This window comes from Anas platyrhynchos, chromosome 8, assembly GCF_047663525.1.
Source record: "Anas platyrhynchos isolate ZD024472 breed Pekin duck chromosome 8, IASCAAS_PekinDuck_T2T, whole genome shotgun sequence".
Taxonomy (NCBI): Eukaryota; Metazoa; Chordata; class Aves; order Anseriformes; family Anatidae; genus Anas; species Anas platyrhynchos.
The window spans coordinates 38863473-38883339 of NC_092594.1; the positions used below are offsets into that span (position 1 = coordinate 38863473).

Consider the following 19867-nt stretch of genomic DNA (forward strand, 5'->3'; position numbering starts at 1 on the left):
GCAGCCGGTGTGCTGGCCCTTCTGGGCAGCACAGGAGAAGGCTGAAGCAGAACCCAATGGTTTTGTTCTTGTGAAATACAAGACAGCAGAAAAGAGAAGGGATGGTAAAACACCCTGCCCAGAGCCCGGGAGCACCACGTTACCTCTGCCGCTCACCCACTTTCTATCTAGCACTAAAGCCCGCAGACCCGCCTGATCTTACACTCTGCAAAGTCAGATGTGTAAAGCAAACAAAAAAAAACGACAACCAAATTAGTTCTTGAATTTAGAGCTTCACCTTCAGTCAGTTTAATGACTTGCAACCATGACTAACTACAGGACTGGGCACTCCCATTCTCATTCAAAAGGCTCTTTCTGTGATAAACCTGCATGGCGAGCCAACATTTAACATATCAGAAAAAAAAACATTTGATGTATTAGAAAAACCATGATATCAAGCTCAAGCACAGTGGAGGTGGTATTTTGTTTTAGCATATTAAAAGAGTTTTCCCAAAGTAAAGATAATTTGAACTTCAGTGGCTCTAAAAGCCAGTGGAAAATTATGTAAATCTGATTTCCTGCATATGAACCACCACTATCTTTGTAAAGCTTATTAAATCATATCTGGATCGTTTCAGCACAAAGGTGTTAGGTGAATTAATGGGAAAAACACATATACTTGTGTAAATAATAGAAAAGAATTATGTCTCCCAAAGCTGACAAACCAGAAGCACTTGATGTGATAGAAAACGGAAGGAGAAAGAAATCTGGAGAAGTGTAAGGGACTGAATTTGAATACACGGCGGGGGGGCTGTGTTCCCATGGGGAACCCCAAGCCAGAGCTCCTGTGCCAGCTCACAGGGACTGGCAAAGGGAGAGAGATGAAGCCAACACTTAAAATTATTCCCCAGCCTTCCAATACCTGTTCCATTTCTTCACATGTTTTAAGGAGGGCAAGCTGCTGTAAGCCTGCTGTCACTAGGCGCTGCCAATAATAACCCAATGGATAAAGTTTTACTTAGAGTTGCAGTGGTTTTCAGTGTGAAAAAACAAAACCAAACTGGAGCTATTCAGTTTTGGTCCACGAAGGCCTGAAGAGACCCCAAAGGCAGTGCTCTCACTGTGGAAAGTCCCCAGATCCATGCCATGCCTACAGGCGATCTGATCAGCAATTGGCCTTGCAGGCTGTTTTTTGGGGCTGCATACCACAGCAGAGACAGGCAGGCTCAGAGAGCTGGGCCATTCTTCCTCACCCACCAAACTGGAACTGGCAGCTGGAAAACACTTGAAGGGTAAGTGCACAGGCTGAGAAGCACAGCGCTACATTACGGTGCGAGGCTTCAGCCCTCTGAGCCAGCTGTCAGTGGAGACAGCCTGGCACTGCTGGCTGTGCTCTAAGGGCAGGCTTTGCAGCTCCGGGCCAGACGGCAGCACCCCTGCAGGGCTGCACCAGCCTGGGGACCCCCCCTGTGCGGCTGCTGGGGTGCTGCCGATGGAGAGCACGGCTTTGGAAATCCTGCCAGGCTCTTGTGCATCTCCACTTTAACGCGGCTTCTGGGAATCTCCAAGTGTTTCTGGGCTGCTAAGAGAATTTATAAGCAGATGCCTGCCTCTCGCTGCTGGTGCCAAATGGATGGCATCAATTACAATGTCACAGTGAGTATGCTGTGGCATACAGCTTAAAATGGCATGCCTGGCTCATAAAAAGTCCTGAATATGTAACAAGTTTCTGCAGTTCTTTACTTTCTCACCTTGGCATTTTGATTGACTTTTCCTGTGTCATTTGGATTGTTTGGGTCAAAAGAAATTTTTGTTCCCAAATATTAATACAATTTTGTAGATCTCTTGTGATGTGTTATGAACTTTGTACAGAAAACAAAATTACTATTAAAATTTAAAACTTCTTGGTATGATCTGCCTAGCCATTCATCTAGAATGAATAATCATTTCTGATAATTAAAAAAAAGTCCTTGCTTTCATTATCGTTGCTATGCAGTGCCAGGCAAGGTCATTTTGGACTTGGACTGGTTAATTTTCATCCTGTTTTTTTTTTTTTAGGGAACTCTGTATCACTCTAAAAAAAAAGTTTAGAAATGAGCAAGAAGACTTAAATGTTTGAAAATAGCACAAAACTCACCGCTTCTTTTTTCCCATTAAGAACTTAGCACTGAGCGTTTTTTTATGCACACAGACACACACACAGATTTGCAGTCTTTATATTTCTACAGTGAGATAGTGCTAGAGGTACGTATGCTTAGTCATTAAATAAAAGCACGGATTATTGGACTCCCTCATTACATCTGCAGCTATCCTAGACACCTCCATAATTCCTGCTACCACTACAGTGAAGCACTCTGTTTATAACTGATTTCACAGCACATGAAGCTCCGGAGCACAGAGCAAGCAGGAGGACAGCAGTTGGTCCGCAGAGGATTCCTGCTCTGTGTGAAGACTCGTTCAGAGCAACATCCTGGTAACTGTCTCCAATAGAAACCAAGGTCAGATTATTTGCTCCCCTTGTGCTGATCTGGCAGTGCAAATTCTGCTCCAATCCATGGTAAAGGTACCATGAAAGCAAGTGAATTCTCATCTAGGAGAAGATTAAAATGAGCTTGACGAAAAGGCTGGTGTTTGGGAATATAATGTGATCCAGGGTTTACAAGATGCAATACATTTAAAACGTGTTTGCTTCAGTCATTGAGGGATAGTAATTTATTTTATTGTTAGATTAATCAAAGATAATTTGGTAGGAACCCGCACGTGCCAAGAGCAGCCCTCTTTGTGTACACACAGCCACAGGCTGCAGAAACTGGGTTAGTGTGCACGTATTGCACTGGGTCCTTAGAGCACCTTTGCCCCCTTAGTACACTAAAACAGTCCTCAGACCTGTGCGAGCGGCCAGTCCAGTTACAGCAGGAACAGAGACAAATGGAGAAAGCTTCTGCTCTCGCCTCCCCTTGCCCAGTAATTCCCTGTGCTATCAGCGCTGCTCGATAAAGTGGTTCCACTCTCACGGACTGACCTGCACCAAACACCCTGTGGGAGGCAAGGCCCCTGCCAGCCCGGTTATTCCACGCCATCCTAATGGTTTATAACACTTAGCAGTGGTGAAAATGTTTAAGCGTACTCTACACACAGATAGGATTATATTCCTACATCTCTCCTGGTAGTGAATAAAAAAGAGCAAAGTAATATTATATCACTATCTCTAATTAACACAAGAGATTAGGAAAAGTACTATGCTGATACGTGTAAACCAACATTTGCTAACACCAAGGACTGCATTAACCAGAAATAATTATAAGCTTTAATTGTGATGCCTTGTAGACAAAAGCGTGGACCTCTTTGGGTTGTCTGAATAAGCAAGAGTAATTCTGTTAAATGGATTATGCACAGAGAAGTTAATAAGCATTTCATTTAGCTATATTCAGGTTAATGATTTATTATAGAAAAGCCTTAATAGTTTGCATGAAGAAAGCCTTAATAGTTTGCATGCAAAATTTCAAATATACTGAGAAGACAGGGATAAACTAACTCAAGGTCAAAGCAGTAAGAAAAAGACGAAGAAGTCTGGGCTGTCAAAAATGTTTTTTAAAAGAGAAGATTGTAAGATAATGGGACTCTGAAGGCTCACTTGAGTCCCACAGATAACATCTCTAAATATTGTGACACTTGAAGTTAGTTGAGGATTTATGGCTTTGGAGGAGCAGGCCGGCAGTCTATAAAAGACTGAATTAGAAAGCAATGACTTGTGATAGGAGAGGTAATCTGCTCGGAGAGTGCGAGAGCAGGCACACGAGTGTTTTGGCCAAAGGAATGTTTGTCAGAAGAGAAACCGTGCTCTGTGCCTTGCAGGCCAGACGGGATTGCAGGGAGCTTGACCTTGGGAGAAGAAAACCCAAGAGCTGTGTATAGCAATGAATCAGCAAGGACACCAATTTGTCTAGTCTTATGCAAATGCAATCATTCTCGAGGCAGGAAATCTACAGTGATGGAAAATTCACTGGTTAAGTTAAATTGATAAATCTGAACCTTTCAAAGTATCTGCCAGATGGAGGCTTTGATTAAGCAGAGCTTTGACCACAATGATACTGCTTGGGAAATGCTGGTAATTTAGGAAAGTGGAACGGCATTCAGCCCGTGTCTGTGGTGGCTGGGGGCTGGAGGTGATGACTCAGAAGGTCCACTCCAGTCTGATGTCCTCGTGTCACTGCTATGAGTCACCCAAATTCATTTTAATGAGAGAGGAACATAGCGTACGGCACAGGCCGAAATCCCCAGAACGCATTTGAAATGCAAAATGCTTATATTTTAAATAAAGGCATACATTTGCAAGAGATTATTTATAAATGATGTATGGTCAAAATGTTTTGCTTATCACAGTGATGGGAGTCAAGAGAAGAGATCTGTTAAGAGCAGTGCAGCCCTACCCCTCAGAGAAGTGAAAAACATGTCATGTAATGGCTCACGGAGCCTGACAAACATCATTACTGGGCACGACAGACTGCGAGACGAGGTGGCTCCACTCTGCTGGGCGTGTTCCTGCCTACACGCAGCAGTCGCTTGTCTCAGTTCTTGCTTACAAAACCACAGAGCCGAGGGTGATGGCAGGAGCAGGGAGGAAGATGCTGGGGACTGCACCTGGCTGCAGCCTCACCTACATCGATACGCTGCTCTGCTGTAGGGAGCAGCCACATTTGGCTCTCTGTTAACACACACACAGCCATTCTCCAGGTCGAGGGGTGGAATTTTGGGTAGAATTTCATCTTCATGTATTTTGTAGGCAGGAGTCACTTAGCACTGCTGAGACAAATACACCAAAATATTTGAGAAATGAGGCAGGCAATATTGCACAGGTTGCCTATCAGCTAACTCTGCCTGGATGGATTTACTCAACTTCTTCGGCTTCTTCCGACACAGAGCTGTGAGGACAAAGACTGCGAGGGCCTTAATGGAGTGGCTTTGTCATTCTCTGAAGTGTGAGTGTTGGCAGAAAGATTCAGAAGCTGAACCCCAAAGAGACTGAGGGGATTGATAATGATAGCAGTTGTCAGGTCCTATTCGTCCACACTGCGCACAAAGCTGCTGTTAGATGAAGAAATGGTAAAAAATGAATGGTTTATACTGATTTGTTCCTTATTTCTAATTTAAATGAATAATGCAGCATTTTTGTGTTTTTAGATAGGAATACAAAGAATACAAGATTACTGCTCTAACTGCGAAAGTAGAAAACAACTATTTGTTGCACTAAAATATTAAAGCTTAGTTTGGTAAATACTTGGGATCAATATGCCATCAGCAATGCTTTAAAATGAAATATTACCCCCGTGTATGTTTGCATGTATCTTAGTGAATACACAGAAAATAAGAATTTAGGATTTCCTGTTTCAGTCATGAGGACCCCATTTGCAACATGCTCTGTATCTAAGTTGATACCGGTACTTGATACTTATGACTGAGTTCCAATATAAAATGCTATATTTACAGGGCTAAAAAGAAAGGGGAATAATCAAAGCATGGCGATTAGCTCAGCGATTCATCATTATAACTTCATCAGCGAGGAGATCTTTGCCTGGGAATTCGGGTTCCCTGGCTGTGCAGAGCCATGTCTTAGGGACATAGCTTAGGGATATGGTTTAGTGGGGACTGTTAGCGTTAGGTTAGAGGTTGGACTCAAAGATCTTGAGGTCTCTTCCAACCTAGAAATTCTGTGATTTCTGTGATTTCTGTGATGTCCGTGGGGCAGCAGCCAGGTGTGAGCTCAGGTGTGATCCCCTCCCTGCCCTCTGCAGAGCTGCCCTCCCCAGCGCTCCCACTCGAATACCCACAAATAATTCACGCTGGATGTTGTCAGTAGTGAAGTACTAACCTGAAAGCAGCTAAAAAGTATAGACAGTAATGTAAAATTTAAGTAAGATGGCTTTTGCTTGCTCATTAATGGGCTGGGGCATGCCTGACACATTTTGCAGTTGTTAAAACTGCACCTCCTTGGTGAACACTTAACAGCTGCGTTTCATTAAGGTGATAGAGAAAGCAAAACCATGACTGATGGAGGTTGTTAACTACGTGCAAAAGGTTTCTAACTGTCTTGATTTCTGCTCTCAAATAACCCTCTGGAACAAAGCGTTTCCAAAGTCAGCAACTTCTGAGAAGTGCCTGGGGCAGACCTACTGGTACATGCAGCATCCCGTGCTCCGGCAGAGGATGCAGTCAGAGATGTACCCGGCAATTCGGCAGAGCTGTGTTTGGAAATGTGACCCTGGTGCTGGGAAGAGCTGTGGTGGGCAGCAGCCATGCCCCGTGGGTGCTGACGGTGCCAAGGGGCTGCCCAATCTGCTTGCCTTCAGCATTTTTGCTGTCTCCTATTTGCTTCTCCCCATTTTCACAGCCTTTTAGGGTAACCCACCTGGGTCAACAGCCTCCCCACAGCCTCTCCCCTATTGACAGCCCACTGCCAACAGCTGCGATAACAAATGGAACCCTAAAAAATCTAATGTTTAATTTTCCAAATTGTCGGTGACTCTTCTTGTGGAAATGCAGGCTTAAATCTGACAATTATTTACAGTAAAACATTCGATATAGGAAAAGTTGCATTATTTTAGGGAAAGACAAATTTATAGATTTTCTAACTTATAAATAGTAAGTTTTCTAGATAATGAGTACTTAAAAAAATGATGGTAGTTTGATCATAAGTAAAGTAACAGACAGATGGGCAAAATCTGGGTAACTTAATTGAGAGAAGGTAAGATAACCTTTTCGTGCCAATTAAATGGATGCTACTGCCGAAGAGCATTTCACATATCAGAAGAAAAACCCTTTCTAAGGAGGAAGGCACATGGCATATCTTATAATCAGACAGAAGGTCTGTATAGCTAAAAAACCCTTGATTTTGGACACTTCCTCTGTTACGGAAGTTACAATCCATATGATCCATACAATCTGTTACACACCCCGGTGCACAGCGCTTGGCTGCAGAGCCATCGCCCGTCCACCCGCAGAGGAAGCACCCTGGGCATCGGTGCCAACGTGTGCTCCTAAAGGAGCTCGGCACTGACCTGCTACTGCTGTAACACACAGCACCCACCGCGGCTGTGAGCATTTTCTGTTCAGCATCTTTTAAGCACGCCGTCAAATTGTTAAGAAACGTGACACAACCCGACCTCCTGCATTGGAATCCATTGAATGCAAGCACAATTACACCGCGACTGTTTTCACAATGAAAAGGTATTGTTAAAACTTTATTGCCTAGGTGTGATTTGTTTTCAAACTTGCGTTTTAAATTTTAGCATATGGTTGCCAACAGAAAAGTTCCAGTTTAAAAGCAATTATCACGCAGTGGTACCTAAAATCCCCATAGTTAGTGCTGGCTCTAATTATATGGTCTTGATGCTGTTCTTACTCCGTGGCTTCTAAGTGTGGGCTTCTCAATGGGGCCAGGCACGCACCCTTTTTGTTACTCCACATTTACATGTTTACAATGGATTCAGATAACTCAGGAAAAATGGGCAATGGTGATTTGGAGAGACTCTTAACAATAGCAGCCCTAACACACAAGCCTGTTTGGTAGATAATCAGTGTAAATAATAGATTCCCCACATGCTGCTGTCTATCAAGTTTTTTCTTCAAGCAAATGTCGCTGGGTATCATAAAATCAGAAAAACAGTGCTGCTCAGACAAAGCAGGCTCACTCTAATCTTTCGGATATTACAGACATGCCTTTGTTGCAACTGCAAAAACAAAAACAATTTTAAACCCTCCTACATTGTTGTACGGTGTATCTTTAATGGAATTTCATTTAGACACAGATGGATTTGATCATTTCAAATAAAAAACCTTCCATTAAATAATGCAAAGGAAAAGAGCCCTGCTAATACATTAATGGGATAAACGAAGCAGGCACTAAACACAGACTGCCTTAATGTTTAGCAGGATAAAATAGTGCAGCCCTAACATACCCCATTCCTACTGCAAGTAATATTTCTTAATACCAAGAAGTATTTATGAGGAAAATTACTGTGAAGGAATCGAATAAAATCTGGCTTCATACATCAACCTTTATATTCAAGTTATCTCAAATTTCTTTCCACAGATGAAATGTGCACTCGTATTGGAACAAATGAAGTGTCCTTCAACAATTTGAGAATTTCTGATGTACACCTGCCTCAAAGGTCAGAGACCACTTCTGGCAGACAAAGTACCAGCCACTGTGCTGGGATGAACCCGTGCAACCACGCGGGCTCCACATCTAACCAGGAAAGGGGACAGAAGAAAATGGCCAAGTGCTTTGTCTGGGGAGTGAAGCAGAGCAGGTAATCGACGGCAGTGAGCTGACACCTCGCTGCCTTCCAGGCAGACTGAGCCTGAACATAGCTGCTCGGAAGCAGGAGCACACAGCAATGTGGGCAAGTCCTAAATCACACGCCCCTGTTCTTCTAGCGCTGACACAAAGACTGTGCCAGGGCCACCTGAGCTGGCATTTTAATGCACGGACCTCCAGGTGCCAAAGCTGCATGTGCTGCCAGGGGAAGGAGCCACAAGCATCTTGGAGGGCAGGGTTATTCAAATTAAACCTAGTGAATAGTGAATTAAACTCAGTAAAAACAAACAAACAAACAAACAAATACACACACACACAAAACAGAAAACAATCAATTTGATTATCCCCCCAAACAAACAAACAAAAACCACCTGCACTTTAACAAAAATAGCCAACTGCATGCTTACTGGAAGCACACGGCTTGACTCTGACAGTTCCTCAGAAACGCATCTGTGATTTCGGTGAATCATCGATGCTATTTTGCCATGAGAGGACAAATATTTTCTGTGATGTGTAAACAGACGTGCAGGCAATGCAGCGAGGCAGCTGGTGTCTTGTGCAGATGGGTCACCTCAGGGACGGGGACACAGCCTGGACACAGCCCCGAGAGGAACACGGAGAACATCTCAGCCACGAGGGGGGCTGGAATAGCGGGGCAGTTTAAAAGCCAAGGAGGAAGAAGAGTATTGATGGGATATACATGTACATGAAGATTGCCCTGGAGAAGGTAAGGCAGTAATTCCCGTGTCTGCAGCAGGTAGAACAGAAGCAGCAGGACTCAGCTGCAGCAGGTAGGGGCCAGAAGAGCTATGAAGGAAAACTCAGCACAGGGTTGTGTGGGGAGGGTGAGGAATCTGGGTCAGTGCTGGATCTAAGAGCAGTGTGGACAAATATCTGTCAAAACTGACCCTAAATATCCAACTCCTGCTGGTGGGAAGAGAGCCTTCCAGGTGTTCTCTTCAGGCCTTTTAAAAAAACTAAAAAATTCCAGGAAGACAGCATAAGTAGAGGTGACTGAAACATTCATTTCTCTTCTAGAACCTGAGATATAACCCGTTCCCCAGGAAGAGGAGTGGGTGCTGCCAGAGACAGGCATCAGCCACCTGAGCCGGGGGCTCTCGGAGCCAGCTCCCCAGTCTGTGCATGGGCTGTGCTGGGGCTCCGGTTCCCTTCCCTAGAAATTGGCTCCAAGTTCTTTCCTGTGCCTTGAGGACATGCCTGTTGTATGCAAAATGTGTGGAAAACTTTAAACAGACATTTAATTCTCACAGAAAAATGAGCACAGCTGTAGAATCTGCAATTCGCCTCTTGTCTTATCACATCCAGCTCTGCTCTTGCACGTATCTGGTGATTTCCCTCAAAAACAATTTCAGATCTATCATACAAGCAGCTACTTTTCCTCCACTGGGAGCAAGCCATGGAAAGTTCCTCTACAGCTGCACTTCGTAACGGGTAGGAGTCCTCCTGTTTGCAGGATAAATGTATCTTTGGCCTGACGATGCTCGTGTGTCGCTGCGGAGGGCAGCCTCCTCTCGCAGTCCTCGCTGCCCCTGCCCACAGCAACCTGCAGTGTGCGGCTGCGTTTGGTTGGAGTAGGCACCCTCCTCTGGTCCCCGTCCTCCTTCTCCTCTTTCTTTTTACATAATAAGATCAAAACCAGATTCAAATACTTGACTTGCAGTATTAACCCATTTCTCTGTGCTATCCGATTTCAAAGGGCTATAATTATCACAGATGTTCCCACCTTAGAACTGTTAATAAGTCAAAGGGCTCTATTGTTTCTATGGCTTGAAATAAAACCTGACTTCCCTTTTCTTTGAGGTTGCCTGGCTTTCCTCCCCTTCTTCAGGTATGCTAAAAATAATATACCCAAGGTATTATTAAAAAAAGTAAGATTTTTGGGGGGGATGGGGAATATTATTTCCTGTTTTATTTCAGCAGTAATATCTTTGGAAAGGTTACCTTCTGTGACTCAAATAACTTTGCTTTCAAATAAAAGTTATTGCCTAGCCCAAAGGCCAAGTGAAGAGTGCTTTCTGGAATCAGATCCACCCTGCCGCTTTGGAGCATATATGAGAAAAGCTGAATAAATGCAAGCCTAATACAGCTTGATAGTCATTTTTATACGATCCGATACTGCATATTAATGAGCTAGAAACACTGGCTAGGATTTTATTAACAATACAAGGCTTATTTAATAAAACTGGTCCTCGAAATGGCAAGAATTGCAACTCAAGATTCAAACAGAAGTCAGGGGCTGGTAAGGCCTGGCTGCCTGCCCAGCCTGGTGCTGCAGGCACGGCCACGAGGTTGCCTTCAGACGTGCAACCTGTCCGAAAGCACATCTAGGCAGAAAACAAGCCCCAGACAAAACCCTTTTCTGCCGAAAACCCCAACGTCCCTCAAGCTGAGTCTAATCGCAGATGTCTCCATTAGCGCTGTGCTTCCTAGGCTGAAACACAGCTGCAACAGACCTGAAATAAAAGTGACCCCTGTGTAACCCAGCTGATGGTGCCGCGGTGCCCCAGGCTTTGGCTGGGGGCTGGTGTCACCAACCAGGCACTTTGGTAGATGCCTGAAGCTCACTAAATGTCCTGGCTAAAGCATTAATTCCTTGAATGGAGAATTTGACATGACTGCTTGTTGTATCACTGCCTTTCAGAATTACTACTGCTTTATAGAGGAAGGGTGACACCTTGATACAGACTTGTGTAACCTGGATCGTACAACACACAGCATCCTATTATCTGCCAGCAGAAAAATAATTCAATAACACCAGTGTGGTCAACAAAGCCAGGAAACGCAGCTTGGGTCTGACTTCGCTTACAAGAAAGCTGTTCATTGCTCAGAACAGCGTATTTCTAGCTGTTAGGAGAGAATATGGTAAAAAATAATGACCTCAGAATTAAAATGTGCTAGTGTGTATATGTCGGGATGTACAGCATCACCGCGCAGCAGTCTGAGTGGTCTGATACAGGAGTACCTGCGCTGTGTTTTTATGGGATAGTGCATGATAATCGCAAACAGAATTGATGATTTCCTCATCATATGTCCCAAGATTTCCAAAAAGACATCAGTAGAGATAACTACATGTCTGGTTTTGAGAAACTGAAGATCTCAGACACAAGTTCTGACTAAATACTGAACTGGGACTATTTTTATTTATTGCATACTTTCAGCTGTAATCCAAAAGAGAGATGTACAAATCCCAAACTGTCCTTCTTGCCCCAGCTTTGGGAAGAAAACCACTGTTTTTTTTCTTTTTTTTTCTCTGTAGTTTATATATGCAAAACCTCAGAATTTGGAGAAAATAAGCTCTTCTGTTGAGAATGAACAATCACTTTTAGATCAGTTCTGTAAATGAAGTGTCTACCAAAGCCCTTCATTACTTGAATATTCTTCCTTGTAACTGATATCAGAACTAATTCTATTGAACTTATTTATGTGAAAACTTAACATATTAGGCAATAACAGGTCCCATGTACTGTAGGCCCATGTAATGCATGTGGCTACCTAGTTCTGGAGCTCCACTACAGTCAGTAAATAAGGATGTCACAGTTGTCTTCCAAGATTTGCTTATAGCAGGATGACTTTTTGTATGCCTGCAGTACAACATACACGCTGTCTCTGATGCACATATGTATGCTATTTTTTTTTATTGACACATTTTCTATTTGATACTTTTGCTTTTTTATTTTTTTTATTTTTTTTTCTTTTACTATTTTAGGCTTGCAAAAATTTATTCCAATGTCTTAGCATACATGTTTCTCATTATTCAAAAGAAAGCAATTCTTTCTTATTTCACAAAAGTGCTCAGCAGACCGATGTGCTTGCTAACATGCTAAGTGTGACATACATTTCTATGTTTTAAGAGATACACTATAGCTTTCAACTGAAGGTCTTACCAGAGTGTTATTCCCCCTGTGAAAGCCTTTCCTTGCAGATGCATGCTCAAGAAGCGTGCTGCTGTGCTCAGGAGGAGTTGGCAGCACGGGGCAACCCCTGTGGGAAGAGCACACCAGGAGCATGCTTCCCCCTCATCACTCCCGGCACAGCCATGGTAAAGGAAACACAAAACCAGCTTGTAATTTTGAGTCTACATCCCTTTTTTTTTGAATGGAAGATGCAGAATAGCAACAACTACAGAGGTAGAGTGGGATGGCAATAGAAAGGGATCATTCTGAGGGAAACTTGCAGGCAAGGAACAAATAAATTACAATTTCTTGTTGTTATGGACATCCAAAATTAAATGGAGTTGGATGGTCATGGCCTTCCATTGGACATGGCAAATGCAGATTTGGAGAAGATGCCATTGAGAAGACAACTAGAAAAGTGCTGGAGAAAGCACTGGGACAAGCAAGCCAGCCGCCCCATCCTGCTCCCCCATATCCGCGTTGTGGTCCCTCACTTGGGGGGACCCGTTTCCCATCCAGACCCCAAAGCACCATGTCTGAAAGGCTCTGCAGGGTAGCCTGGCCAAGAACTGCTGCTCCCTGTGACAGATAACCATGCTCAGATCTTCATATAAAGTGGGCAATTCTGAGTCTCCTGCAAGGGTCCAGTTTGATAAATGGGCCCAGTTCAGAAGTGCGGTGCTGTACCAGCAGCTACGGGTTATAAAGCCAATTGCCAAGACACAGACAGTCAGATTGTTTCTGAAATAATATGCATGGCATGTGCAATTGGGTACTTATGCATGTAATTTTGACAGCTTACAATAACTGCTTCCCTGACAATGTTGCCTTCATTTTTAAATGTCACATTTAAGAAAAGTAAAAGCATTTTAATGCGACAGAAAAATTTGACTTGGGAGCTAATTACTTTAATTTGATAGATTTTTGGGGTTCATTTGCATACTTGACAATTATTTATGACTTACATTGGTAATTAGAGGTTGGGTCTTATGCTGAAATATTGTAAATAGCTTTGAAGACATTTGCTGATCCTTCTAACTTTTAGAGGAAATGAATTTGATAGTAGCTAATATGTAAAATATTTGTACTTCTGACCTTTTGTAAATCATTCTTTCTGTATTTTAAATGATTGGTTGTCAGAATCATTTTCCTCAATATGAAGCGTGACATTGTAAATAAGCTTTTGAATTAAGCAGCATATTAAATCTATGTATTCAGTGGCAACCTTTGATAGTCCTCATATATCATTAAGATTTTGTTGGTTCTGCTACATTCAGGCTACGTCATATAACATTGCGAATGACAATTTTGTTACACTGAACTTTACAGCTTCTGGACAATTTGAACATCATTCTTCTGATCTTGACAAAGGATATTGAGTTAACAGGTTAGTACATGATTTCTTGCCTTTTTGGTGAATGTGTATGAAAAAGGAACATTTTTGCTGGAGGAGCTGACAACCCTTAAACAAATATTCCAATGGGGAAGTTGTCAGATGATTTCTAAAGATTTATTTTTTATTCATCTATTCTGCTGAATTTCTCAAGCACTTCTTTGGGATTTCTCTTGGTCGTATTTCTGCATAGTGTATATACTGCTCTGGTTTTACAGGTGAATTAAACCCCCCTGAATTCATGGAAGTCTACTGCTGAACCACGCTGATATCTAATCAATCATCAATAGTGCTCTCATTATAATAAGGTGATGGATGAAATAAATAGCAAAGTCAAACTGTTTACTAATTCCAAAAGAGTTTAAATACAGTGCCACTTTGAATTATGTCTGGTCAGACCAGTATTATCTCTTGAGTTTGTCTTGTATGTCAATACTGCTTAATCTTGTTCTTTGTAATGGGGTATGTCTTAAATTGAAGGACACCGGATAAGTCATATACATAAAAGAGATCTACAGCTTGCTGGCATGTGAAATTCCTCTAATATATATTTTTATGAAACTACCAGAACATTATGTGCTTGGCAGCATAAATAAAAAAGTGTGTTACCCTGGCAATTTCACATTACTACGTTAGTTAGTAAATGCAATGGCCACCCTTACTTTCCTATAATAAAAACTGTCGAGCCTTTTCATGAAAGATGATTACAATTTCCACTGGCCTGTATATGCAATAAAAAAACATAACTCATCAAAAGTTGAGCTATTTGCTCTTAAGATAGAAGACCATTTTTCTTGAACTCATGATGTGACATTAACTATTCATGAAACTTGAGTGTTCAAACACTGCCTAAGTAAAATTGTTACTACTTTTCAACTTGATTGAGATCTTTTGTGAGCTAGACTGCACAGCAGCCAGCAAAAGGGCTCTTAACACATAAGAAATGCAGAGACTGTCCAGGTACTGTAGCTGTGAGCTATCGATCTGCTGGGAAGCCTAGTTCCTCCTCCATGAATTGATTCATGATAACTGCCTCCATTTGGGTCAAACAGTATTTAACCGCTTGTAAATTTTAATTAAATGATTTGTCACTTTGAACATATAGTTTGTCATCTTGCAGCTAAGCGATGTGTCTTTATCAGAAAATGACTCAAGGGAAAGGCATTCATCTCCTCTGTCACTTCACCCCCATTAGGACAATTTGGCTGTTGCGCAGCACGTGGGGCTCTGGGAAACAGACCGCGGGTGGCAGGAACCAGGCCACCTTGCGCGTTACGAAAATGTGATTTCTTCCTTTCTTCTTTAACATATGCTAAACTCTCCAGGTATAACAAACCCTTCTGCAGCAGCACTTAGCAAAGCAGATTTTTCCTTTTGACAACTTCCTTTCTCCTTTCTTAAGCATAAATCGCACCTGTAGCTATTCTTACCCAGCTACCCAAGTATCTTTTTGCACCTAGAGTTATCCTTGCTTGCAAGATGGTGATCCTAGGGGAAAGCGCGAAGCAGCTTTTAAACTGTGAGAACCTGTTGTCTGACTCTAGAAGCTATTTTATGCTTTAATTGTTTTTTGAGACTGTGCAACACACCCTGCTGTCAGTATGACTGGATATGGGACCCTTGGTCTTCAGTGTGTTCATGTTATACAACAGTGATGTAAGCATATGAATTTCAGGCACATCCTCCCCTCTCTGTGATAAGGTTTAATCCTTTGAGGCTGACAACCTCTTGCTTGTGCAGGGACACAAGCTGTTGCTTTAAAGCTGTTATTTTAATTCCTTTATTTAAAGCTGTTGCTTTAATTCTGGGGTCCACCATCTGTGAGCTGAGGATTTAGCAAACATCACATAAACTACAGCCACAAAAAATACAGAAAGCGCTTATCATCACAGAATCACCTCGGTTGGAAAAGACCTTCAGGATCATCCAATCCAACCATCACCACGACCTACTGAGCCCCTCTGAAGTGCTGACTCTAAACTGAAACTGAACAGTGTTTTAATTCCTTACTGCAAACCAGAAGCTCTTACTATAAAGATCAGTTTTATCTACTTTTCATTGATGTGTATCCTGTAACGGAAAATGGTGTGCTAGCAGGCCATTGACATGACCAAATCTATGTTGTACTTATTCCTGCTTTTTTTTTTCTATGATAGTACAGTAGCGGATAAAAGCCACACTTCCTGGTGTAAATGTAAACACGGGGATGGCCTGGGGACATGGGGGGACGGCCTGGGGACATGGGGCCTTTAGCAGCAGTGCAGCACCAGAGCGTGCTGTGTGGTTTATCTCCAGCCACCGCTGCCCGCGATGAGCAGTGTGGGGTTATCCTGGCTCAGGACACAGCAGCAGCTGCTCTGGGTCTGGGGGAGGCTGCGGGGGAACCAGGCACCCCCTGCCTCTGGCTGCACACGCTGGAGCCCGCGGTGAAGGCCCCCGCACTGAAGGAAGGCCTGCACAGTCCCAGGCCCCCTCCAGGTGCTGCCTCTCTCTCCACAGGCCACAGCTCGTGCTGCCGGTGGAGGATTTGGCACTCGGAGGCTTTTCATGCACCAGCCTTCCCCACCTGCTTTTCAGCTTAATCCAGAGGATTTTGGAGACATTATGGCTCAGCTCTGCATGTGTTATTATGTAGAAGAGAGAGAGGAAAAAAAACACCACACAAAACAGATTTTTCAAATGTGACTGGCAGCTTTAGGCATAAGACTCCTGTTAAGACTTGTGACTTTGAAAGTCTCTATCCATTAGTATAACATTTTGGTGAAGACAGCTGAAAGAAGGGACAGTGCGTGCCTCGGCAGGACGCCCCTTCCCCACCTGTAGGCTGCTTGCATCAGCCCTGGGACTCTGTCCCCCACTTCTTGCAGTTACTGGTCCCTGAACAGCTAACATATAAACCTGTTGGGCACTAATGAAAGTCTGCACCTTGCTGTATCTTGATCTATAAATATGTGTTTTTTTTTTTTTTTTTTTTTCCAGAAGTGGAATTATCAATGAAATACTGTCAGTGGTATGGAGGCAGCTGGGTCTGAAACCATCCAGATTTTTGCAAATGGCTCTGTGTGGACGCGTATCTGCATCTGCATGCACTGCTGGCACAACATATAGAGGAGGTACCCCATGGTGAAAAGAGAAGATGAGCTACAGCAGCTACGGCCTCGTGAGTGACACGTGCAGGAAGGCTGGGGACAACACCAGCAAAGGCACACGGGGCTGCTCCCTGCTGCCTGAGCTCCTTCACAAAGGGCCTGACACAAGCCGCAGAGCTGTTGGGGGCCTGGGGACAGCTGCCAAGAGCCTTCTGCTCTCAACACCCTTCTGAATTCATGAATTTGTTCTTTTCAGTAGAAATATGCTGCACTTAATATTGAAATGCACTTCGAAGCAGGAAAATAGCATGCCAAAAAGGTTCTTCAATATCCTCAGCAATCACCTTGTAGGTGAGCTGCAGCTCAGCTCTTCACATAACACAGCATTTGGAGGTAGCAACCAGATAAACTTAATGTCGTGTATGTCCCTTGGATCACGTGAAAGCAGCACACAGACAGTCAGAACGTTTCCCATCCGGCCAATGGGCAATTTCAGTTTGCCATCGATTTTGGCACAAAAGCAGGATTTTAAGAGACGGGACAGAAGACAATACATGGCACTGGGCAGGAATGCTAGCAACTTTCAAAGTAGTTATGGATGTCATATTATTAAAAAAAAAAAAAAAGTAATGGCAGGGAAAATGGTGTACGCCCACCTCTGGGCAGTAGGAAAGCTTGGCAGTCGGTGATGGAAGTTTCACCTTTTTCTTTCTCTAACCCCGGTGGGAATGAAGGGTGCTTTTGGAGTCACAGTTTGTGTGCATACCCTATGTCATGCCTTTCTAAAGAGCTAGGCTTTTTGGAAGACAGAGATGGATTTGGAGTCCTTTAAAACTGCCTTTGATACTATTTGAGACACAGGGGAGAAGGACATATTCTGTTCCATACACAATTCATTTTTATTTTTTTTCTAAATTGTACTGCATATAACCCTTAAGCTACAAAAATTCTTCATGTTTCTGCAAAATGAACCTTCCACATAACTCAATGAGACCTGGGTAGCGATAATCTGCGTTTACCGGGGTGAGGCTTTCTACCTCTTTGTAAAACACATCTCCTCCTCCATTTAAAATGAAGTGCTCTAAATGGGAGGCCATGGGGGACCACAGGTATGGAAACCTTACAAACAACATTGCAGGCATTACTTATTCCCGAAATGTCTCTATAGCTCGAGTGCTTTGCTTTGACAATTTACTGCGGACTATTCAAATTACTTGCTGTTTTCCTATTATAAAATCCATACCCTGTTCATTCAAGTGAACATGCTCTTGATCTTTCAAATCTGAGTTGTTCTCTGAATTGCCTCAGTTTGGCAGAAAACTCATTCGGTGTATTTTTATATACTGTGCTTGTTGAATAAGGAGGCTGAATGGTAGGCAATCATTTCAGTCGCAATCAGAGATATTAAGAAGGACAAATTCTATCAAAAAATTTCTGAAGCCAAAAAGATGCATCCCCACCATTTGGAATATGACTGAGAGAAATGCAAGCTGAGACATAGACCTTAACAATGAGAGAACATTTTGTACTTAACGTGCAAACGGCTCAGGGTCAATCACTTTGTTTCGTGTGTGTTTCGACAGGCAGCTCTGCGTGTCCACCTCTCGCCCAGTGTCACCAACAGCAGTATGGTGCAGCACGGGACCTTGCTGCAGGACAGGTTAGTCTCCTGTTGCCTAACACCAAGAGATTCTTAGCAGAATGTCTTACTCAGAGGTGGATAAATGGCAAAATACTTGGCAAAACTTTCATCTTAAAGAAAACCATCTTTAAAACTTTTACCAGCTGGCTCCACAGGTTTTCCGATACCTCAAAATTCAGAGGTTCAATTAAAATCTGGATTTAATGAAAATCATATACAGGAGCCAAATCATAGGAACAGTTACAAGGTGAATCTTCCTTGTAAAACTTACTGGATAAATGGAGTAGCATATGGTGAATTGGGCCTGACATCTGGGCTCTTAATGTTTTTCCTTCCACTTTTATATTAGGTCCTAAATGGGTGTAAGGTTCCCATGCAGACTTGCTGCTCAAAGAGACAAACCTCTGGTACTACCACACTCACACTGAGTGTTGCCCTATGCCCTTCAAAAGAGATTGTTCATTTTTTAGTATTCAGGTCATAAATTCTCATTAGCAACCTGGGCCCGGAAGACAGCAAAGGTCATGGTGCTGCAGGACACCATGTAAGTGGCTTCTGTATATAACCTGAACGATACAGGCGAGACGCTGAGCTCTGGTCCAGCTCTGAGCAAACCATCTCTGTTTTATTCAGTGCAGCTCCACAAGTGAGTGACCTCCATCTGCTCGCAGCCAGGGGCTGTTCCTGCCACTGCGAGTGTTCAGGGGCTGCTCTGCTGCACTTACTGCTGTGTTTGTGCCTCTAAAACCATTTCCTATTCTGTGGAAGGTTCATCTTCAAAAATTGTAGAGTCCTGCACCAAAACAGGCTAAAACCAAGATGCACCACCCTGGGAGCAGTGACAACTCATGACAAATCAACATTTGTTTTACTATTCAGAGCTGCTGCGTAAGCCTTTCATGACTGCACACCTCAAAGGACGTGAGGTGGCCCAACTATCATGTCTACATTTTTCTCTATAAGTTTCTACTTTCTTTAACAAAGAAGAGAATATTGGAAGTAAAATGCATAATCCAGTCTATCTTGGGTTGCCTGATGAAATGCTTAAGATTGCATCTAGAAAGTTTAAAGGACCAAACTATTTAAAAAACAGTTTGGTAGACTGTCTTGTGATTGGTATTTAATAAGGAAAGATAAAGATGTAAAGATATGCCTTTAAACATTGGGTTCAGAATAAGGAAATGGCTGATCCCACATTATCTTTGGATGTCGGTTTTCATCCGACATAGCTAGAGATATTGCTGCCAACTGCATCTAAATGTCCACGTTGCATAGATACTGTAGATGAAGCTGGCAAGAAACTGAAATTTCCATTTGGTGAGAAATTCAGACAGGGAAAGACAAGAAAAGAAGTGCAGCCTGGGAAAAGATGGGTAGCCTGGAAGGAAGCCAGTATTTTTTTTTCCACTCAAAACTCAACAGTCCTGTATTTGAATTTCTTTAAACCTGACATATTCGTGGAGCTTTCAAATGGGCATTTTCTGACAAGTCCCCTATTCCCCCAAGCCTTCCCTCCTGCAGCAACCCAAGGCT

General features: G+C 43.0%; 1 protein-coding gene across 3 annotated transcripts in view; it reads right to left on the reverse strand.

Moving 5' to 3' along the window:
• The window catches only part of NEGR1 (neuronal growth regulator 1), a 261319-nt gene that overhangs the window by 26514 nt on the left and 214938 nt on the right, over positions 1–19867 (reverse strand). The window lies entirely within an intron of this gene.